The sequence below is a fragment of the Alosa pseudoharengus genome, unplaced genomic scaffold (assembly GCF_046254945.1).
Source record: "Alosa pseudoharengus isolate Yale_2024_CS ecotype anadromous, Long Island Sound unplaced genomic scaffold, YU_APseudo_1.1 YU_APseudo_1.1_scf_20, whole genome shotgun sequence".
Taxonomy (NCBI): Eukaryota; Metazoa; Chordata; class Actinopteri; order Clupeiformes; family Clupeidae; genus Alosa; species Alosa pseudoharengus.
In genome coordinates this window covers 30,097,715-30,120,962 of record NW_027468664.1, presented here as the reverse complement: position 1 = coordinate 30,120,962, position 23,248 = coordinate 30,097,715, and the positions used below count along the sequence as shown (strand labels likewise).

The 23,248-nt window shown below is 45.8% G+C and overlaps 1 protein-coding gene across 1 annotated transcript in view; it reads right to left on the bottom strand.

The window, feature by feature from the left end:
- The window catches only part of grm8a (glutamate receptor, metabotropic 8a), a 119,567-nt gene that overhangs the window by 64,561 nt on the left and 31,758 nt on the right, over nucleotides 1-23,248 (bottom strand). The window lies entirely within an intron of this gene.

The window sequence follows — 23,248 nt, the reverse complement described above, 5'->3', positions numbered from 1 at the left end:
GCGTTTCCACAAAGAATTAAAAATTAAGTGGTCCTTTCTTATCAGCCGACAGCGAAACCCCCTTCGGAAGTTAACGCGCACGCCCGACACAAACAGGATATGACAGGCCATATTGAGAGGGGACAAAGTGCTCATTCATACATTTAACGCCAGCCAGTTATACCTCTTCATCATCCTCAGCGAGCGCCATTATGTCATTAGTGGCTCAAATGGGCGTGAGTGATGGACCCTCCCGTTCCTCTGCACAGTCCCTGCAGTTACAGTTCATTTAATGAGCATCTGGGCCGTCTTCAGCCCCTCTCTATTACTGTACTTAATCAGTGCGCCGCTCCCTCCCTCGCTCGCTCGCTCGCAAAACACCACGTCCACGTCCCCGTCCTCATGACAAATAGTAATTATCCCAAATTAATACCCCCTTCAGGAGTCATCTGCGGTCTGCTTTGACCCCACACACACACACACACACACACACACCCTGCGCACAACCCTGCCATCGCTGTGTGGCATTTCCTTCTGCTGTGCCCACCATGTCATTATGCGATCACGTTTGTTGGGTACACTAGTTGGTGTTCCTGGGTGGCGGCGGGGCATTGATAATCAGTGTAGTGGAGGTGCTGGTGTGGTTGGGTGGAGATGGTCTGGGGGAGTGTGGTGCTACCTGCGTCCAGCTCAAACAGATTGTTTAATAACAAGCCACACACAAGTCAGAGACGCTTGAGGAGAATGCCGCATTCGGTGCTGCAAGTACAGTATGTCCATCAATCGGCCGTCACCGCTAAGAGAAGACAGCACACACTGTGAGCGGCATTTGTTTTGTGCTTTTTGAAAACAGACACACCTGGCTGCAGTAAGGGGCTTCCACTCACTGTCGACAACTTCTGTCTTTGTTTCCCCCCCCTTTCCAAAACAAGCAAATAAAAAAAAGCATTCTTTCATGTCTCAGGAAATGCAAGACTATCAAAGACGGCAAATTAGCATTCAAGGCTTTGGTGCTTTTCAAAGCAGCACGCTCCCCTCCTTCGTCCTCATGCGTTTCCTCCTCTCTTCCTAGTCTTCTTTTGAGGAGGTGTGTGGGAGTGGGGTGGTGGGGGGGGAAGGCTTTGGTGAAAACAGCACACGTTTACCTAACAGGGCTGACTGTTAACAATTTCCTGTTGTAATCCTTGCACGTGGGATGTCGCCGGCGCAGACATCAGCATTGCAGCATTTCCAGGCAGCTTCTTCTGTGAGCCTGAGCTTATTTTGTCACCTCTGAGGGGAATAGAAACGGGGGACGGTTTTGGGGAAACAGTGACATCTGGTGGTGGTGGTGCTGCTCCATGTTGACGATTCCACGCCTCGTCACTGTCTTCCAGCTCATAAAATACTTTCATGTTTCTGAGGCAACCATCAGAAGCCAAAGTTAAGCGAGCTCCATCCCACCCATTTCAAAACCTGTGATTTGAGTATGTGTGTGTGTGTGTGTGTGTGTGTGTGTGTGTGTGTGTGTGTGTATGAGTGAGTGAGTGAGTGAGAGAGAGAGTGAGAGAGAGAGAGTCACTGGACATCAGTGGCGGAGACATCCAGTGAGTCAGTGCCACGATTTGTGTGTTTCAAAGGAATGGGACCTCCGGCCACCACCACTGAATCTAGCTCCATTTGCATGTGAATTAAGTGGCCCATTTGACGTCTGTGATAATTGAATGGTTCCTAGTGTAACAGCGACAGGAAGTCGAGCGGTCTCCATTAATCTTTAATGATTTGATTATCAGGGCCTTATGAAACGTGACTTATCTAATCAGATCTGTGCTCACATGCCCACTCAAACGTATGGAAAGACTGATGAGGAGCACAATTTATTTCTAGGGGTCCAGATATGAAGCGGTTGCAATTATCTTTTTTCTCTCTCTCTATCCCCCTCTCTCTTTTTTCTTCTCTACACCAACTGTACAAGTTTTCTTTAAAAAGTAAAAAAAACACAGTCACTGACTTAAGTGATTCATTGGGACCAATTTCCGGGTGACTTATTGATTAACTGATTGATTAACTGGATGAGATAGTGTCTTTGTCTATCTATTTATTTAGTAATTAACTCAAGTTTCTTACTTTTTTACTTCCATCAATCCTTTAAATTTCATTTCATTCATATCCTCATTTATTACCTCAAAAATGATTTATCGTGATCAATTTGAAAAGAGTTTTGTTCATTAATTGATAAAAATGACTGAATGATAAGGTTAGTCTTGCCTTAGCTGCTTATTGTGCAGTTAGTCACTCCATTACTTGTTTAGGTAACCATCAATCGTTTCCCAACTTCATATTGGTTTTTCCGGTGGCACAATAAGCAACATTGAGCAAATGCTAACTTGGAGACAAGACAAATTTTAAAGTCAGCGTTTTGTAGACTAAAGAATGCTATTAAAATTGTCTCCTTAATTCCAAAATGGAGACACAGTTGACCGAGTAGTTTCCAGTGTAGTTAAGAGCAGGTAAAAACTTGAGGCTGGCTTGCGAAAGAATAGTTCTTTATTCTGGATGTAACAACAGAGTTCTGGTAACCCTGTTGTACGCACAGCACAGCACAGCGTTTCAAGGTGAAGCCAAGGTAATGAACTGAAGCAAAGATCTGGGAAACTTCTGGCTAATTATAATACCAGAATATACATTCATGTCTGGGGTCAGATTGGAGGGGGGGGGAACAGACAGTGATATAGCCTTATTCAATTAAGACGTCTTGTGGGGGAGGTACACCATTTGCTATTGTAAGGTGACAATATTCTGTCTGCTTACAATAAACATCCTGTCCTCGCAGTTTCTGCAGTATTAAACAAAGAACCAAAAGAATGACATACAGAAAACCACTAAAATCTAACATAGAGCTACAGCATGTGTTAAGGTCCGATTTTCATTTAAAAGTATCTGCGTTTGTTTTAGACCTTTCCTACCGAAAAATCCTTAAGGAGCAGACTCAAATAAACACAATGTGTTATTATGACCGCCGCACAGCGAAGCGGCGATCATATAGGTTTAGTCAGATTTTTTTTTTGTCTTTTTCTTTTTTTTTCTTTTTCGCATGGCCAATTTTCCGTCAAGGATTCCCATGACACTGAAAGACCGGGGTACACAAAACTTGGTGGGCATGTAGCCCTAGCATGGAACCATCGTTTTTCGTTTTGATCTGTAGCCCCCCCACTGGACTGAACCCCCCGAAAGGAGGGTAGGGCAGACACAGTTTTTTGTGAATAGCTCAAGAACCGTAGGGTTTAGGAGGACCACCTTTTCTTTGTATGTTGATCTTAAGGGGCCATGTCAACCCTTTCCATAACTACTCATTTAATGTATAGCGCCACCTAGTTAAAAACAAAAAAGTAAAAATGAGGTGTTGTAATCACAATATCTCTGGCATGGTCAAAACTGCACAAAATTGAAAGTGTAGGATCATTATGACACCCTCCGAATGCATGCCTAGTTTCGTGGACTTTCGTTCTTGGGGGGCCATACAATAAATGAATTTATGTGTACATTTAGTGACCGTACACCAACAGAGTTTTCTGTGAATATCTTGAGAACCGTAGGGCCTAGGATGACCAATTTTTTTTTTGCGTCAGTTTGCCTCCAGGGGTCATGTTAACCCATTCCATATGCACACATGTGCATAAACAGATATTCACACACACACACACATACATTCACAGTAATCATACGTATGACACATACACACACAGTAGACATATGTACGCATGCATGCACATGCACACAAACAGGCACACACATAGGCACACCCACAAGCACATGCACGCACGTACGCACGCACACACACACATATTTTACATGTGAAATCTATGAACTAATCATTTTTTGGTACTTGTTGTCTAGCAGATACCAGTGAGAATTGAGTGTGCATAATGCAATTCAGTGAGACAGTTAGAATCCTATATGCCTTTCACCTTTTGTTTTTAACCAGCAGCCAGACCAGCAGATACCCTAACTTTGCTGAATTACTGAAGCTAAGCAGGCTTAGTTAGTAATTGGATAAGAAACCTCCTTGGAAGAGTAGGTTCCTGCTGGAAGCGGTGTTGGTGGCTGGCCAGTAGGTGGCACTCTTCCCTGTGGCCAAAAGCCACCAAACAAATATCAATCCCAATGTCCTATTGCAGTGACAGGGACACTGTTCTGCAGGAGATGTTTTCCTTTGCATGAATGTTAAATTGAGGTCCTGACTCACGATGCTTGTTAAAGATCCCATGGCACTTATCGCAAAGAGTAGGTGGTTCCCTGATTTGCTTTATTTATGTACACATACACACACACACATGCGCACACACACACACACACACATACAAACACACACACACTACACATGCACACACACATACATGCACACACACGACACGCACAAACACGCACATAAACACATAAACACACATACAAACACACACACATGCACCCACACATACAAACACACCTACATACACAAACACACGCACACACACTCACACACAAAAAACACACACAAAACACATATACAAAAACAACCACACACAGACAGACGCAGACACTCAATTACAAACACACAAAAAAGGAACAAAGTAGGAAATGAACACAATTTGACAAGCGTGACTTATTTTTCTGGAAAAAATATGCTGGACTGGGTGGCGGTCATATTTTGTACCGCTCTGCGGTACATCTAGTTGTTATTGTAGTGATGTGGCTGTTATTGTTGTCGTTGTGATGTGGCTGTTATTGTTGTCATAGTGATGTGGCTCTTCAGCCAGTGGTTCCACGGTGCATAGCCCAGTCACTGAGCTCCCTCAGGAGGCCCTCATCATCCCCAGTGGCTCTGGGTGAAGCCTGATAGGATCTGTGTTAGAGGTGATGGGGGACAGAGCTGCTCTGTGGAGCATACTGTAAAAACACTCCAATCAAACTCATGTTTAATGCAATTTCTCTTGTTTTATTTTTTCTCACTCTCTCTCTCTCTCTGCTTTCTCCGGTGCTTCATTCCACAGGCATAGATGCATGATTAAGCAGCACTGTTTTAGCGTGCTGCGAATTTCTCGAAAAAGCTGCACCATTATTGCAGCAGGTTATTATATCCATCCATTATGCTGCAGACCCCCCCCCTCGTTTTCTCAGCATATTCTGTGTGTGTGTGTGTGTGTGTGTGTGTGTGTGTGTGTGTGTGTGTGTGTGTGTGTGTGTGTGTATGTGTGTGTGTGGTGTGTGTGTGTGTATGTGTGTGTGTGGTGTGTGTGTGTAGAGGCAGGGGGTGATCATGAGGGCCAACAAAAAGAAGTGATCAAAACACAAAGGTACAGGGAGAGAACGTGCCAGTGTGGCAGGATGGACTGGGGTTGAATCCAGCCATCCCCCTTCTCATTTGGTTATGGTTGGCTCTCTTCTTTTCTATCCAGTTCGTGGTTGGCTCACATTATGTCTTTGGTGGCCAATCATGTCACGAGGGAGATGTTATAGCTCGAACATACCCTTAGGGCAGCACACAACGTCAGAAGTTTGTATTGTTTGGGTTCACCTGATTTCCGGTTGTGTCACAGGTACGTAAAGGCCTACCGCAAATGTTTTACCGTTGCCCAGCTTGCTCGTGGCTTATGTGGAGCTCCGATCTTTTATAGAACTCTGCTGTGTCGTGGCTACCCCGTCTTACATCAGATTGAGCGGAATAACGCATTGTTACTGTCATTGCCTCGCACGCCAATGCATTGCCTGCGAGCTTCGTGTATCAACTGGCTCAGGTAGGTCTTTTCCATTCGGGCTAGGTGATTACTTTATTTGGGTGGTAGCTTAATAGGCCTTTTATTGTGTGTTTCAGGGATAGCTACCATAGCAAGGAAGTGTTTGCCGACTGCTGCTTTGCCTAGCCGCTGTTAGCGCACCACCATCTATCTGCTGTGCTACTTACCAGGATCAAGCTAATTGACTGAGCCCATTGACCTGAACAAACTATCATAGGCCACCAGTGTGGCTGGCCGAGCACCTGCCCTCAGACCTGAATAAATGTGTTTGTTACGTGGTGTAGTGATTGTTTGAGTGGGTTGTGTGTCCTTGTCCCCTAAATTGTGAATTTATTTGGGTTGTTTGTTTTCTTTCAGTTTTGTGTTGTTTGTGTCCTTCGGCAGGAGGCCGTTTGCTTAGTGCTGTGGAATGCCAGGAACCTAGTTTACTTTGTCAATTGTTTTCATGCAATGTTATTATTTGTCATTTGAGTTGCATCATTGAGAGGAGGCGATTACCGCTGCAGAGCATCAGTGCTGCCGTTGTTTCACAAACATCATTTCATTGTTGTCTGTCTGTTTGATTGTTTGTTTTATCTGTTTCTACTGACTTGATCTGTCTGTGTCCGTCTCTGTGTCGTGTCTGTGTCGTGTGTGTGTGTGTGTGTATGTGTGTACCTATGACCTGTAGTTAACACTGTCTTCTGTCCTTGCTGTATGTCCAGGTGCTGAGTGCTGACGGTGGGAACGGTGTCCTCGAGGTGGTGGGTCCTCTTCAGTGTGTAGTGTGGGTGCTCTCACAGTGTGACCGTAGCCGTGCTGTGTGTGCGTTTGCGTGGCCTTGCACGTGTGTCTGAGGTGGATTCTTTGGATACTCATACCTGAGTCGCTGGACGCCCACCGGTAAGCCTCAGTCTGGTTCTGTGAGTGTGTGTGTGTGCGTGAGACTCTATGCCAGTACACTGACCCATATACCACTCTTATGTGGTGTTTGTTGTTGTGCGTTATTGATGACGATGAACTGTTTGATCTCTACTGAAATGCTGTGATTTGGTGACATTGTAGTGACATTATAGTGACTCAGTGTGAAGTGTTTTTACCATTGCTGACATCAGCTTTTAGAGTGCCTACTACTTTGCTGTGTTTTTGGACTAATAAAATTGTATTTTTGTATGGAACCACATCTCTGTTTGTTCAGTACCCAAACCTGATTGCCTAATTTGATCGAAGTCTTAGTCATTTACAGTTCCCTGGGTTAGACCCTGGGGTGGCATAGTCAAACTCCGTTACTGCCGCCGCTACACCAGCTGTGTTTTCGTTATTCCCCAGTTCGCCCTGCTCATCCTCATCCACCCGCCATCTAAAGCAACATCGTTGGGACAACCCCCAGTGGCAAGAAAGGAGGCCATTTTTCAACAGGTCCCTGCAGTTAGCGTGCATTAGGCTTCCCCTGTGAATGCAGGGAAATTGTCAGTGAGAGCCAGCGAAAAGTGCATGCATACGAAAAGGGAGAGCAATTGAAAGAGAATGAGTGAAGGGAGTGGAGGAGAGAGAGAGAGAGGGAGAGAGATATGCACAGCAATTGATTTGAAGCCTTTTTCTGTGGTACCCTACTGTATGCAGTGGCCTTAAGGTTTGCTGCCTCGTGGCAAAAACAACACCTCCACATGCTTCACAGACTGGCACAGTTGTGAATGTGAGTTCTTTTTACCCCTCGCACTATGACACACATTGACACACAAACCCGGCCAGGGTGTTTATTCAACATGCCACCACACAAACACCCACGTGCGCACAGGCACGGGCGCGTGGTGACAAAGCGCACTAGCACAGCCACATGCTAAAGCATGTGTGTACAATGGTAAAGCGTGAAATCTCGCTCGTGTCCTCCTACACACAGCCAAATGGAACCCTTTCCCAAGCAAACAGTCCCTGGCACACTATAGACGCTGGAGACGAATAGGCAATGGCAGCCTCCCAAAGCAGGGATTACTACAAGCTCTGGATCCAGCCTAAAGTTTGCAATGAGAAATCTCAATTTCAAAATAAATGACTTCTTAATCCAAGGACTAGTTTAAGCTTGTGCCAATGAGATCCACTGGTACAACATACAGCCTTTTTGTCAACATTTTAGCACCACAAAGTGATGCCTTGCGTATATTAAACCCATTAACTGGCTTTCATTATAATCTTTCATGAGGTATAGCTCTCCAGCAAAAAACTCACCAAACGACATTGCAAGCACTGCCTAAAATGACTCATAAGTGTATATCTAGGTGGAAAAGGGAGATAAAAGTTCACTTCTCCGCTACAATTTGCGGCATAATGAGGAGTGTGAAGCAGGGGCCCTTTGAAGTGGTGGCTAGTTTACGCCTTGAACCACAGCGCACGCCGCTGCGCACCGGCCTCTTTCATCACAAACCCACCAGCAGGAGGATAATTGGTGCGGAGCGGATTTTTCAACTGCACACAACAAACGGCACTTGGAAGATGCTCTCAAGAGAGAGAGAGACTCTTGAGATCAGAACATCTCGATCGTGAAAGGTGCGCGGCCAAGTTTTTGGGGGGATGAGGTCAGCAGTCTCCTGGAAGACCAGGGCTTTTTGGGAAGGCGGGCAGCCTCCTTCCCCCTGGCTGGCATGAGACCAAGAGCAAGGTGCCACGTCGAGGCACAGCGACCGAGTCAAGGGCTGACCGACCTCAGATCTGTGCACGATGTCATCAATAGTCCCTCTGATCTTTTGCCACATCTTGGAGGCCAATAGATGCGACCTGGCTATCGGGAGATGGGGGGGGGGGGGGGGACTCAGGAAGAGGGCTGGGGAGCATCTGAAATCAGGTCACGACAGCCACGGCTGAAGGTCGCACCGAGAACGAAAGCTCCCTACATCACCACTGCGGCGTCCTGTCTGCTTTTTTTCTTCCAGTTGATAGATTTATCCTCCAGAGAATCCAAAGGATATCATTTCTTTCTTTTTTTCCCTGTGCTCCCCCCACACCCCACTTTCCCCGACTCTCTATTCTATGCAGTCTGGAGATTTGGACAAATTCCCTCTCACCTCTCCAATCTCACCAGAAGCCATCGTAAACCAGCTCCCTCGCACTGAGGCATTGCATTTCCTGCAAAAATGTAAATCAAACCTTGCCATTGAGGCAACACGGCCTTAACGCAATGGGTAGGTGGAATGAAATCATGTTTGGATCTCTCCCCCTCTCTCCATCCCTCCCTCTCTCTATCTCTCTCTCCCCCCTCTCTCTCTTTCTCTCCATCACTCTCTCTCTCTCTGTCTCCCTCTCTAACTCCCTCTCTCTCCCTCTATATCTCTCTATCTCTCCCTCTCTCTCTCTCCCTCTCTCTCTTTCCTTCCTTCTCTCTTTCTCTCCATCACTCTCTCTCTCTGTCTAACTCTCTCTCTCTCCCTCTCTCTCTCTCCCTCTCTATATCTCTCTCTCTCTCTCTCCCTCTCTCCCTCTCTCTATCCCTCTCTCTCTCCCTCTCTCTCTCTCTCTCTATCTGTCTCTCCCTCTCTCTATCTCTCTCTCTCTCCCTCTCTCTCTATCTCTCTATCTCTCCCTCTTCCTTTCCGAGGCAGCTCAGTTTTGCAGTGGCGTTAAGGGAGCCCTGCAGGGTCAGTAGGGAACAAAGGTAATCACCGGCGACCGACGGAAATGACAGTGTTTGAACAATGCAGGCCTGCGAGGCGGGTGTCATTAGTGTTTACGTTGGCGGGCGCCCGAACAGAAGGAAAAAAAAAACGCAGGAAGTCAGGCGTGAGAGGGAGACGTGGGTGAGAGCACGTAGCGAGCGAACGAGCGAGCGAACGAGCGAGTGAGCGAACGAGCGAGTGAGCGGTGGCGGCACGAGCGGTGGAGAGAAAGCATTAAGTCGGGAAATCTTCTCATTACTACTACTCTTGTTCAGGGCTGGGGGAGATTAGGGCAGCTCAACATCTGAAAGGCCAGCCATCTTAGGGGGCGGGGAAAAGTCTCTGGTAGATGAGAGAAAGGGGTCTGATCAGGTGTGCTGCGGAGGTGGACGAGTCCATGACATGGAGCATGTTTCGGGCCCTAGGGAGGTGAGTGGAATCAGACGAGGCGGTCCACCTACAGGACCCTGGGATGATGCGGGATTCTGGAAGGACAAGGAACGTCCCTGGACCCCTAAACTCCCAGCCACCACACCCTCTTCCTCTGCAGAGCCTTCCCCTGCCCGATCCGCTATTACACTGATGCAGCAAGATCTGGCACACGGAACAATCTGGAGGCCGCCGAGATGGAATGCTGCTGTGCACACAATGAAATACAATAACCATCTCACACAGCACGGTCCCAGAATGCCTCCAAACATAATTCATCTCCATTAAAAAGCCCCTTCTGAAGAATCCCCATATCGCTGCGGAGCAGCCTAACTCGCACATATGGAAAACACCGACACGTGAGCCTGATAATATCCATAGTTACTCCATGGCCCGCACAAGGCGATGGCAGTCGAGGATTCGCCCATCAAATTATTACAGATGGTGCAATTACTCTCCCCAGCTTCATGTGGGTGGGGGGGGGGGTTACCCCTGTCTACTATGACTGATGCAAAGCACTTAACATGCATAGTTAACGACGATGAGCCGTTCGCATATGTTCACACGGCACTGTTTCGTTTTTTAAATCGCCTTTGTTGTGACCTAGTGCATTTCGGTCTTGGCATAAAATAAGATAAAGTCAAGTGTGGGGTGGGGGGGGGGGGTTGAAGGACGGGAGAGGCACTGCTTAGTTATGAGGATCAGGTAATTCCCCTTTGCCCTGTGTCCAATGCGGGAGGAGGGAGAGGATGAGGAAGAGGCGACTAAGCATGTGGTGCTCTGCTGAGCTCTGAACAAGGTCGGCGGCGGCGAGCCGGTCACATCACGGAGCGCCACATGCCGAGTGGAACTGCCTCGTCAGCGCTCTCCCGCCTGTCTCTGCCTCCCCGGTTCAAGTGAAAGGCGACCGGGCACCTGTTTCCCTGGTGTAGTGAAGGTGGATGCGACCGGCCGCGATTGGGGCCGCGATTGGGGCCGCGGCGTCTCTACAAAACACACTGTTGGCAGGAAGCCCGTGTGAGCTGAGATATGGAGCACACGTCAGACAGATGGAGTGGTCAGGGTCACATCTACTCCAAACTGTCTGGTACACACACACGCACACACACACACACACACATGCACACGCACACGCACACACACTAGACACACACACACACACACACACACACACACATCCATTGGCAACAACACAAATAAGTACAATGTGTTGGCATACATTCACTCATGCCAGAACACATACACATGCTGTAATGCCAGACATGAACACACTATATACAGTACATTCCATGTCACATTCACGTCCACTGACATACTTACACAGACAAACACTTGTTCACTCCCACACTCACTCACACTGATTTCCAAAGCAAGTGGGCCAAGCACTAACCCCCCTACTAGGATTCTGGGATATGAAGGGAGACAATCAGTTGCTCTCTCTCTCTCTCTCTCTCTCTCCATCTCTCTCTCCCTCCCTCTCTCGTCAACAGTGCTATTATCCTGTAGGGGCCACATCACGAAGCCTCTCTCCTAATGGTCGTGACACAGGCGCCCAGGGGGGACGTCCTTCTCTCGACGCGCCACTGACAGCGGCAATAGTGGGCGGGGCAGAGGTCACGACCCAAGAGGTCATTAAAACATATGCTCTAAATCTCTCCGGTCCTGTTTCCTCTCTGTCTCTCTCTCTCTCTCTCTCTCTCTCTCTCTCTCTCTCTCTTACCCTCTTCAGTGGCACGTGTAGCCTGTAGGGGCCTTTCCACCATGCTTGTGTGGCTTGGAGATGGACCATCACACAAATGGAGAGACCGGAGCAGGAGTGCGCCTGCGCAGTTCGTCGGCGTCCCTTCAAAAGCGGTCCGTCTGATATAGTGCGTCAATAAGATCAATGCACGGGGGTGACTGCATGACTGTTTCCATGGTATCCACACACGACTAGCTCCCAGTGTGCTTTGAGAGATGAGGGGGGGGGTGTGGGGGGGTGGATGTGGGGGTGGGGGGGATCTATTGTGTGACAATGCTTCTCTGTGGTTTTCTTCATTGTTTGGGCTTTTCTTTTTTTGCAGAATCAGGCAGTGGACGCTTTTTCTTTCTTGCCGATCAGTCTCTCGCTCTGTCCTTCTCTCTGGTTTCTGCGCTTGACCTGTTTTTTCTCCACCGAAATGTGATGTCCGGCTGTTCTAACACCCATCTCTGATCCTTCCTCTCCCCACTTGTCCCCCTCTCTCTACCTCTCTCTCTCCTTTTCTCTCCCTCTCTCACTCTCTCTCCCTCTCTCACATTTTTTCAAAACTCTCTACTCTCTGATCCTTTATTCCAGCCCTGCAGTCTCAGTTGGCTCACTCTGTCCTACGGAGATTGAGGCTCAGAGTCTCTTTTCTCGTTCCACAGACCCTTGTGTTTCCCTTCCACACGATGAGAACTTGTCTTTTTCAGTGGCGGATGAGGACAGTCTCACTGCCACTTGCAGCCAATTTGTTTTTCACTTTCACACACACCAGCACTTTTCCCCGCAAATGATTTTCATACCGTGAAACGCTGAGTTATTCATACGGACGACAGGCTTGTCCTTAATTGGCTCGTAGGAGAACTTCAGGATTTCCTTTTAGGATTCTTCTTTCAGACAAACGCAAATCACAAGTGATCTAGCCTAATGCATAATATCAAATTCCTCTGATTTCTTTCCTCAAAAATGTCTAATAAATAAAGTAAATAATCATGTTGACAGTAACAGCTTCCAGTTGTTAGTTGGAAGTTTTTTTGAAAATGTATTGTTTAAATGTCTTAATATCAACATTATTGAAAATCAGGGTTATTAACTTAAATAGCCGACCTTTGCTTGGCCATCAACCATTGCAGTAGACTAGCGTAATGTAGCAAGGTGTAGGAGGTATATTTTTCTAAATTGATTTCATTGACACCCCTGACCAAGTGACAGATAAAAGCATTCGAAATGCTGTCTCATTCTTTTAGCTTTAGCAGGTTAATTCCCCTGTTTTTCAATGACTTTTGAAGGGGGGCACCACTGGAAAATTTAAGTGGGACAACTAACTGAAATGGTGTTTCATACAGAGTCAGTTATGTCAGTTACGTAAATCATGCAATACTACTTATGGCAACAATTCTCATGAACATTGCACACACTTACATGATGAGGCTAAGTGATATCAACATGTATAATATTCGTAAATAAATTAAACATTAAAAAGCTTGTTACAGTTCAAATAAGAACACAAAATGGCCTCAGCGTCTATTTAAAGAGGATAGATTGAGGAACATAATGTCCATGGGTACCTATCCAAATCAAGGAGGATGTTCATTAGGATAGAAGCATTGAGGATGTGTCATCTACACTAGATCAGCCATTTCTTTCTACAACAGTCGTTTACAACATTAATGATCAAAAACAAGGACATTTCTATGTGACTCCAAACTTTTGAATGGTAGTGTGCCATGTATTACTATGTAATGAATATGTAATAACACTCCATCCATACAAGAAGATTGTAGAAGCACTTCCAATCTCTGCAGCAGCTGCTTCCTACCTTATCCCTCCCTCTTGGGTAGAATCCTCTAGAATCCTGGCTTTCCAGTCACACCTTGGAGAGATGTAACTAATCCACCCAAGCTCACTTAGCCAGATGCTACTCATTAGCCACAAGCTACTTGTCAATGGAAAAAAATGCTAAGCCATAAAACACACACTGATTGCTCGTTGGTCTCCCTGGATAGTGTCACACCATGTTTACTAGTTGAAGTCTGAACAAATAGCCCTCCATGGCCCACCACCACCACCACCTAACACCCCCCAACCCACCTGCCGCGCTCTGTTTATAAACTGCATTTGGACACACTTGCACGCCACAGCCAAACTGTCTGAAGGTGACCACAACAACCCCCCTCCCCTCCTCCACCCGACCCCCTCCTGAACACAGATATTGGCATTTGCTTTAGTTTAATAAGGTCAGACGTCAGGAGTGTCAGTGGACCGTCGTGGTCGCTGACAATCCCTCGCCACCCCTCCCCCCCTCCCCCCGCCACCCCCGTCACATCCTCCAAACGCTCCCTGGCACGGCCTGCTTCTGAGAGTAAAGTAAAAAGTACAGATCGAGCGAGCGGTGCGCCTCGCCTGAGTCACGCCTGGAGGCAGATGCAGTGAAATCCTCCGACAGAATTTGCAGAGTGAAAGGTGAATATCTCCCTGAGATTGCTTTTTCTTTTTGTTTTGTCTTTTTCTCTCTGTGTGTGTGTGTGTGTGTGTGTGTGTGTGCGTACGGCGCCGGATCAGAATGAGGTGTATCGAGTGCTCAGCTCTGCAGGATGCCTGTTGGAATTGACCATTCGCTTCTGCAACATCTTTTCTTTTTGGACTGAGGTCGTTTTGAGAAATATACAAGGGTTTGTGTGTGTGTGTGTGTGTGCGTGTGTGTGTGTCTGTGTGTCTGTTTGTGTGTGCGTGTGTGGAGCAAACAACAAAGATATCCATGATAAAACACACACACACACACACACACACACACACACACACACACACACACACACACATGTATGGGATGCTGAAGTTGGGCAATTGGACAAACTGACCTATGAGCATGAACACACACACACACATAATCCCACCTGTTATCCCAGGGGATTTCTTTTCCTATCGGCCATGAGGTGTGACTTTGTCTGGGGCCTGACCTTTGATCTAGAGGTCATGCTGAGTGTATCGGACTGAGACTCTACTGTGTGCAGCACCGCGTGATGGAGGTGACTCAGACAAACACCCCCCACCCCCCCTGCACACACACACACACACACAAACACATACACTCCAACCACCTCAGGGGACACACAGGCAGACACTAATGAAATCGCACACAGCCTTATCTTGTTGATTAAAACTGTCAAAAGACCTGGGATGTGAGGTGTACAGGGAGGTGACAACAGGCTGAGCGGTGCAACAGACTTTCTCTCTCTCTCTATGTCTCCCTCCGACTGTTTCTTCGTTGTCTCTCTCTTGCTGTTAACCTTTCTTGTGTTATCTCATTCTTCCTATCTCCTGTTTGTACGTCTCTCCTCTCCAGACATTTTTTCCCTCACAGTGGAAACTTGGACTTCATTTTTTTTGTCTCTTTTAATACTTCCACACAGACAATGCAAAATGCAGCATCAAGATAACCTCACATTCACACACACACACAAAATAAAACATAATAACAAAATTGCCAACACCATTTGGAAGAGCAACAATGAAACATCTGTAACGTTATAGCTTCATGGAGCAGTAATTCTGAGTGCATTGTCCCATCAGTGTTCAGATTAATGCAAGGTAGCTGGCAGAGAGTTTGTTTGTACAAGGAGGTAAGACATTAATGTTAGCGAGTAAAACCTCATGAATAATTGATTTCCAAACATGTCAACACTGAGCGAGGCATTTACCCTGAATTACAATCAATAATTAAATTGATTCTTGAATTATGGAAACAATCTCACCGTCAGCAACAGCCCTGAACATTTGGATGTGTCTGATATTTCCAGGAGGGTAGAATTCTATTAAAAGTGCATTAGCCCCACTGCAAGCTCATGTGGGCGGAAGATATGTCATCTGCATAGCGCGTGGCGCACTCCGTGAGCAATTTCTTATTCTATTATAATATTATGATTAGGACAAAATGTTGGCGGCCCGATGTCCATGGTCAGCTCTGAGTCTATTATTTAGGGTGAAAAAAAAAGGATTGGAAATGTTCCCATTAAAGGGGTAGACAGCGTGTGAGTCAGAGATGGAGTGGCTGGCTGGCTGGCACTGCATTGCAGCCCCCCCACCCCCCAATCTCCAGATTTCTTATGAGTCAGTGGACTGGCTATCCGTCAGACGTATCGCAAGCTCTCGCTGTACTCACACGGCCGTTCAGTGGAGGACACACACACACACACACAGACACAGACACTCAGTGATTCAGTGAGATGCCTGTGTGTGCAGAAGTGCTTACACACTGCAGACAGCCAGGCTCTTGGCTCTTGCTTAAATGTACACACACACACACACACACACACACACACACACACACACACAGACACACATGACATTCAGGTACAAATATTCTCCATCTCCCTCTCTCAGACAGATAGGCAGAGAGATAGACTAACTCTCCACACATGAACACTATACACACACACACACACACACACTAACACACACACACACACACACAACAACATATTCAATTGCAAAATATAAGCATAATTCAGTCCATAAACACACACACACACACACACACACAAAACACATTCATGACCACTGGCAAGAAATGGGGAAGAGAATCCTAAATATTTAGTAGTTCTTTTTGATGTGGTTTCTCCTTTTTAAGTGCCCTTTTGAAAGAACACATTTCCAATCAGGGGGCCGATTTACCGATAGGAGTCCATGGTGAAATTCTCTTCTTTTGGAGGACTAAATAAGGCAGTGGAGGAGTAAAATGAAGATGTGGCCACTCTTGGCACAGTGAAGTGGGCGGCACTCTCTCTCTCTCTCTCTCTAGCAGCAAACAATCAATGGGTAATTTATTTCGGCTGAGGCCAGGTGTGGAACAAGACCGAGGCTTCAGGCAGGCCTGGGAGGCTGAAGCTGGGCAATTGCACAAACTGACCTATGAGTATAAACACACATTTAAACACACATACACACACACATGCATACCCACCACACACATACAGATGACCATAGCAACAAACACACACAGACACACACACACACACTCACACACACAGATGAACATACTGTAGCAACAAACACACACACACCGCCACCACCACATTCAAATGCAAACATCCCCATTCAAGCAGCACATAACTCAGTCTTTTGCGCACGCACACACACACACACACACACACACACACACACACACACACACACACAAGCCTATTTTCTCATTCTCCCTTTCAAATATGGAGGATATTCTCCCTCATCACCCATCCAGCTCGGTGAAGCTTGTTGCTTGTTATCTGCTCGTTGAGATAATAAAGTGCTGTGCCTCATTAGGCATTCTGAAACAGTGCAGGAGGGATGGAGAGGAGAGGAGAGAGGGATGGATGGAGGGAGTGGAGAGGAGGGAGGGAGGGGTGGGTGGGTGAAGAGGAGAGAGGGATCGTGACGCGGTGCTAAAAACTCACCAGCTGCATCTCGCTCATTAAGGAGGCCCCGTGTTTATGCTACCTCTGAGCAAACGTGCTCCCCTGAGCTGCAATCCCGTTAAAAAATAAAAGCCGCCCCCATCCGAAAAAGAAAAAAAAAACTGCCTTTATGCACACGCCCCCATCTCATGCTTGCAGAAGGCTCACGGTCTGAGTGTTTTGGAGCTTCTGAGTGAAAGCTGAAAGGGATTCTGGGAAAAAACAGAGGGGAGTGCGGGGGAAATCCTTTAAAGCCCACTTGTAAAAATCCTTCCCCCATCCCAGCGTATACTTGTTGATGCAGGATTAATCTGCTTTAACACACCTTGTAAAGTTTCCCCATCTGCCAGGTCTCTTTGACCCTCACCTCCGCTTCGGCGTCTCTATGGCAACCACTTGCGAAGGCAGTGATGGAGGGGAGGGAAAAAAATCTAGATGAGGGCCCATCTCTCTCACGTGTCCATTGGCACGGCGACTGGCACAAGGGGGCTTTTATCGTCATTTCCCAACGGACTGTGGCGCTGCCGTTTTCTCTCTTATCTTAATAAGGTTCTGTTCCCGCCGCTGTGATGGACCGCGCCAACCCCCTAATGGAGTCGCCAACACCTCGTACGACGGCGACGCCTTAATCTAAGACAAATCAACATCCTCCCCCTTCCCTCCCTTCTTCATTCTAGAGAGGAGTGGCCACTGCAGATGCTTCCTTCGACCTCACCTCAACCCCACCTCTCCTCACCGCACCGCACCGCACCTCTCGATGTCAAGGGTCGACTGGGGCTCAGGCGTGGTGATTGATGAGTCCCGTCATTAGCCCGACTGTCTGGACTCGAGTCTCCTCGTTCCGCCGCCATTTGTTTTTATTTGCCACGGCGGTCAGGCAGGGCTACTCCACCTCGGGCTGGCGAAACAGCACTTTTAATTTAACAGCGGCGAATTAAAGAAAAACACAATTGATGTCTGCGCTGCGCCTTTTTTTGTCGTCTCCAGTGAAGTCTGTCAGCTCTGTGCGTGTCTCATTGGGGAGGAGATGAGGAAGAAATACCTCCATTTGGGGACTAGCAGACCTAAATAATGGATAATTAAGAGGTGTCTGGTTTAATGAGTCAGGAGAGAGAGAGGGAAATGGCTTGAGTGTGAGGCGCATTGCGTAATACTGCAGGCTGCGAACTGAGCGACCTCATTTTCCCCAATCGAGAGGATCTATAAAGACAACATTTTTTTCCACCCCCATCTTTATTGGGGGCCAAGCAGCGAAGCTGCGAAGGCACCCATTGAGTTAGTAGTTTTTCCTATTATTGGGGGCCAAGCAGCGAAGCTGCGAAGGCACCCATTGAGTTACTAGCTTTTCCTATTATTACACTTCTGCCATTGGAGTCTATGGCAGCCCATAGAACGCCTGGCTAAAAAGTTCAGATTTTTTGGCAGAAAGTTTCGGGACACTCCACTGACCACTCACACTCATTTACGGACCTCTAAACCCAGCCATCTAGCGCCACCAACAGGTCAAAATCTGGCCGAAAATTGAACCGCTGGGTCTAAAGTTATGACATTTGGCACACTGATTCAGCACTGTCCCATGATGACTCTCACCAATTTACAGAACTCTATGCCCAACACTCTAGCGCCACCAATGGGTCGAACCTGGATTGCATTCACGCATGTGACCATTGAACGGTGCGTCCGATTTTCACATATCAGGCACCGTTGGAATCCCTGGACCGACCTAATTTCAATGAACCCTATTACGTCACTTTCCGCCATATTGGACCTCCGTCATATTGGATTTAGTCCAAACTCTACAAAAAGTTTCAGCGGTCAGAAATTTCATCCGATTTTCATGGAACTTGGCGGAGATGATCTTCTTCCCGAGCCGCACAAAAGATACTTGTCAGATTTTTCAATTTCATTTTTGTTTGCCCGTGACAGCCAATCAAATATGGCGATGAAGCTGCCAAACAGGAAGTGGACTAACATCTCTGTGGCATTTTGAGCTAACATAACAAAACTCGGTACCATTAGTCAGGACACTGTCCCAATCTCTCACAGCAATTTTTATGCATACATTGAATACTCTAGCGCCACCACCAGTTTAATGCTGGACATGCGTTCATGCGCGTATTCCTTGACTCTTTTGTCTGATTTTCACAATTGAGGTAGCGTCTGAATCCCTGGACCATCCCGAGTTCATCGACTCCTATCCCGTCACTTTCTGCAATATTGGACCTCCGACATATTGGATTTAGTCCAAACTCTACGAAAAGTTTCAGCGGTTACAAATTTCATCCGATTTTCACAGAACTTGGCGGAGATGATCTTCTGCCCGAGCCGCAAAAACGATACTTGTCAGATTTTTCAATTTCATTTTTGTTTGCCTGTAACAGCCAATCAAATATGGTGATGAAGCCGCCAAACAGGAAGTGGACTAACATCTCCGTGACGCTTTGAGTTAACATAACAAAACTCGATACCATTAGTCAGGACACTGTCCCAATCACTCACAGCAATTTTTATGCATATACATTGAACACTCTAGCGCCACCACCAGTTCAATGCTGGACATGCGTTCATGCGCGTGATCCTTGACTCTTTTGTCTGATTTTCACAATTGAGGTAGCGTCTTAATCCTTGGAACATCCCAAGTTCATCGACCCCTATCCCGTCACTTTCCGCCATATTGGACCTCCGCCATGTTGGATTTAGTCCAAACTCTACGAAAAGTTTCAGCGGTTACAAATTTCTTCCGATTTTCTCAGAACTTGGCGGAGATGATCTTCAGACCGAGCCGCACAAACGATACTTGTCAGATTTTTTAATTTTAAGTTTATTTGCCCGTGACAGCAAATCACACATGGCGACGATGCCGCCTAACAGGAAGTGGGCTAACATCTCGGCTACGCTTTAATGTATGAAGTCCAAACTTGGTACAGGGACTTGGTATCTGATTGTGAGGACGCACTAGGAAATTGGCATCATTTGGCCTCTATAGGGGGCGCTGCAATACAGGAAGTGAGCTTGTATCTCAGCAATGCTTTGATGTACGAAGTCCAAACTTGGTATAGAGACTTGGTACCTGATTGTGGGGATGCACTAGGAAATTGGCGTCATTTGGCCTCTACAGGGGGCGCTGCAATACAGGAAGTGAGCTTGTATCTCAGCAACGCTTTGATGTATGAAGTCCAAACTTGGTACAGGGACTTGGTATCTGATTGTGAGGACACAGTAGGAAATTGGCATCATTTGGCCTCTATAGGGGGCGCTGTAATACAGGAAGTGGGCTCATATCTCAGCAACGCTTCGTTGTATGAAGTCCAAACTTGATACATGGACATATTAGCTGATTGTGAGGATATGCAAGGAAAGTGGTCTCATTTGGCCTCTAGGGGTGTTGCAATAAAGAAAGTGAGCTCACATCTCAGCAACACTTTGGTGTATGAAGTCCAAACTTGGTAGACGGATATGGGAGCTGATTGTAAGAACGCACAAGGACATTGGTGTAATTTGGCCTCTAGTTGTGCTTTAACAAAGTAAATTAGCTTATTTCTCAGCCGTTCTTTATCCAATTGCCATCAAACTTGCTGTGAGTGCTTGCTCATCCCATGGCAACGCCATTCCTGCTATAGCGCACTGCTTGGCCCCCGCATTGCTGCTTGCAGCTATATTTAGGGGTCCGAGCAGCGTAGCTGCAGGAACCCTATTGTTTCTGTACCGTTCATTTTTTGGCCAAAATTCTGTAAAAGTCATACTGCGGCCTAAACCGTAACTCCAAAACTCTTGAAATTTTCAGGTATGGTTACCAGTACCCCCCTCTACCCATAACCCAAAATTTGGGGTACTGCACCCAAAGGTGGCGCTATTGAAAAAAAAAGTTAATTATGCTTATTTCTCCTTACCAGATTCACCTAGACTCAAAATTCTTTCAGAATATTAATCTCTAAACTCAGATGCATCTTTTTGGCCCTGGTCTTATGGTCTACAAATGTTTACTTTTTCCACAATTTCATGGAAAAGCCAAACATTATTAAAAGTTTCACACTCTTCAAAAATAATCGAATCTTCACCAAAATTCTCACAGACAATGTTTAGACCAAGCCTCACAAAAGTTATCGCTCAGAATTTTGATATTTTGTTCCATTTCAGAGATATAGGCCAATAAAGTTAGACCACTTAGGCCTTTTTTCCTAGATCACCTATATTCCTATAAACCGTAAGTCCTAGAAACTTGACATTTTCAAGTATTGTTACCAGTACCCCCCACTACCCATAACTCAAATTTGGGGTACTGCACCCAAAGGTGGCGCTCTTGTCAAAAACGCTTATTTCTCCTTACCAGATTGACCTAGACTCAAAATTCTTTCATCATATTAATCTCTACATTCAGATGCATCTTTTTCACCCTGGTCTTATGCTCTAAAAATGTTTACTTTTGCCACAATTTCAGAGAAAAGCCAAACATCATAAAAAGTTGCACAGGCTTCAAAAATTATCAAATCTTCACCAAAATTCTCACAGACAATGTTTAGACAAAGCCTCACAAAAGTTATCAAAATAATTTGGATACGTTGTTCCATTTCAGAGATATAGGCCAATAAAGTTCGACCACTCAGCCCATTTCTCCTATATCACCTATATTCCTATATGAGTAATTTTTTTTTTCTTGGATAACAACCATACAACCATCATTAGGTGGATACCATTAACAGTGCACATTTTCAGATCTGTACTCTTTTTTATAAAGCCCTTAATTCTATTGTCAAATGTATGCTAGGAATTTTCTTGATGTTGTGTGTTTGCCAACACACATTTTCACCATTTGAATGTGACTGCTCAATGTGTATGATTGTCAGTGGCTGAGTGGGATAATGCCTAGTGCTGGTGTTTGTTAGGTTGAGAGTTCGAATCCTGCTAGAGCTTTAGGCTCAAGATGCACATGCTATTGGTTATTGAAGATTCACACTATTGAACAGCACCTGAATGACATCAGACAATTAACATTCACTCTCATTAGTTGCCAAGAGTCAGAATGCCGACACACTCTATGACATATAGGGGAACTTCTTTGTTTACTATTTTTCCTTCATCATTAAGTCTATCATATTTATATTTCATCCATTACTGTTCTTCTCTATAAATGTCTAATTGCCCCAGAATATCCAAAAGTTTTCAGGTGTACTCTTTCAGGAAAGCCCTTCATTTTATTGTCAAATGTATACTTGGAGTTTTTCTTGTGTGTTTACCAACACACAATTTCACCATTTGAATGTGACTGCTGAATGTGTATGATTGTCAGTGGCAGAGTGGGATAATGCCTAGTGCTGGTGTTTGTTAGATTGAGAGTTCGAATCCTGCAAGAGCTTTATGCTCAAGATGCACATGCTATTGGTTATTGAAGATTCACACCATTGAACAGCACCTGAATGACATCAGGCAATTGACATTCACACTCATTAGTTGCCAAGAATCAGAATGCCGACACACTCTTTGGCATATAGGGGAACTTCTTTGTTTACTATTTTTCCTTCATCACTAAGTCTATCATATTTATATTTCATCCATTACTGTTCTTCTCTATAAATGTCTAATTGCCCCAGAATATCCAAAAGTTTTCAGGTGTACTTTTTCAGGAAAGCCCTTCATTTTATTGTCAAATGTATACTTGGAGTTTTTCTTGTGTGTTTACCAACACACATTTTCACCATGTGAATGTGACTACCCAATATGTAGGATTGTCAGTGGCTCAGTGGGACAATGCCTAGTGCTGGTGTTTGTTAGGTTGAGGTCGAGGGTTCGAATCCCCGGTAGTGCTTTAGGCTCTAGCTCGAATACTATTGGTTATTGAAGATTTACACCATTGAACAGCACCTGAATGACATCAGGCAATCAACATACACAGTCATTAGTTGCCAAGAATTAGAATGCCGAGACACTCTGACATTTAGGGGAACTTCTTTGTTTACTATTTTTCCTTCATCATTAAGTCTATCATATTTATATTTCATCTATTAGTGTTCATCTCTACAAATGTCTAATTGCCCCTCCATGTTTGGAGTTTTTCTTGTTGTGTGTTTACCAATACACACTTTCACCATGTGAATGTGACTGGCCAACATGTAGGATTGACAGTGGCTCAGTGGGATAATGCCTTGTACTGGTGATCCTTAGGGTTGAGAGTTCAAATCCCACTTGAAGCATTAGTGGGTTGTGGATGTTAGCATACTACAATAGAATGCTGTTGGGTTGTGGAGGTTAACACACTATAACATTACAGCTACTTGTCAATATGGACTTGTAGTGCAAGGCAAGTATTACTGT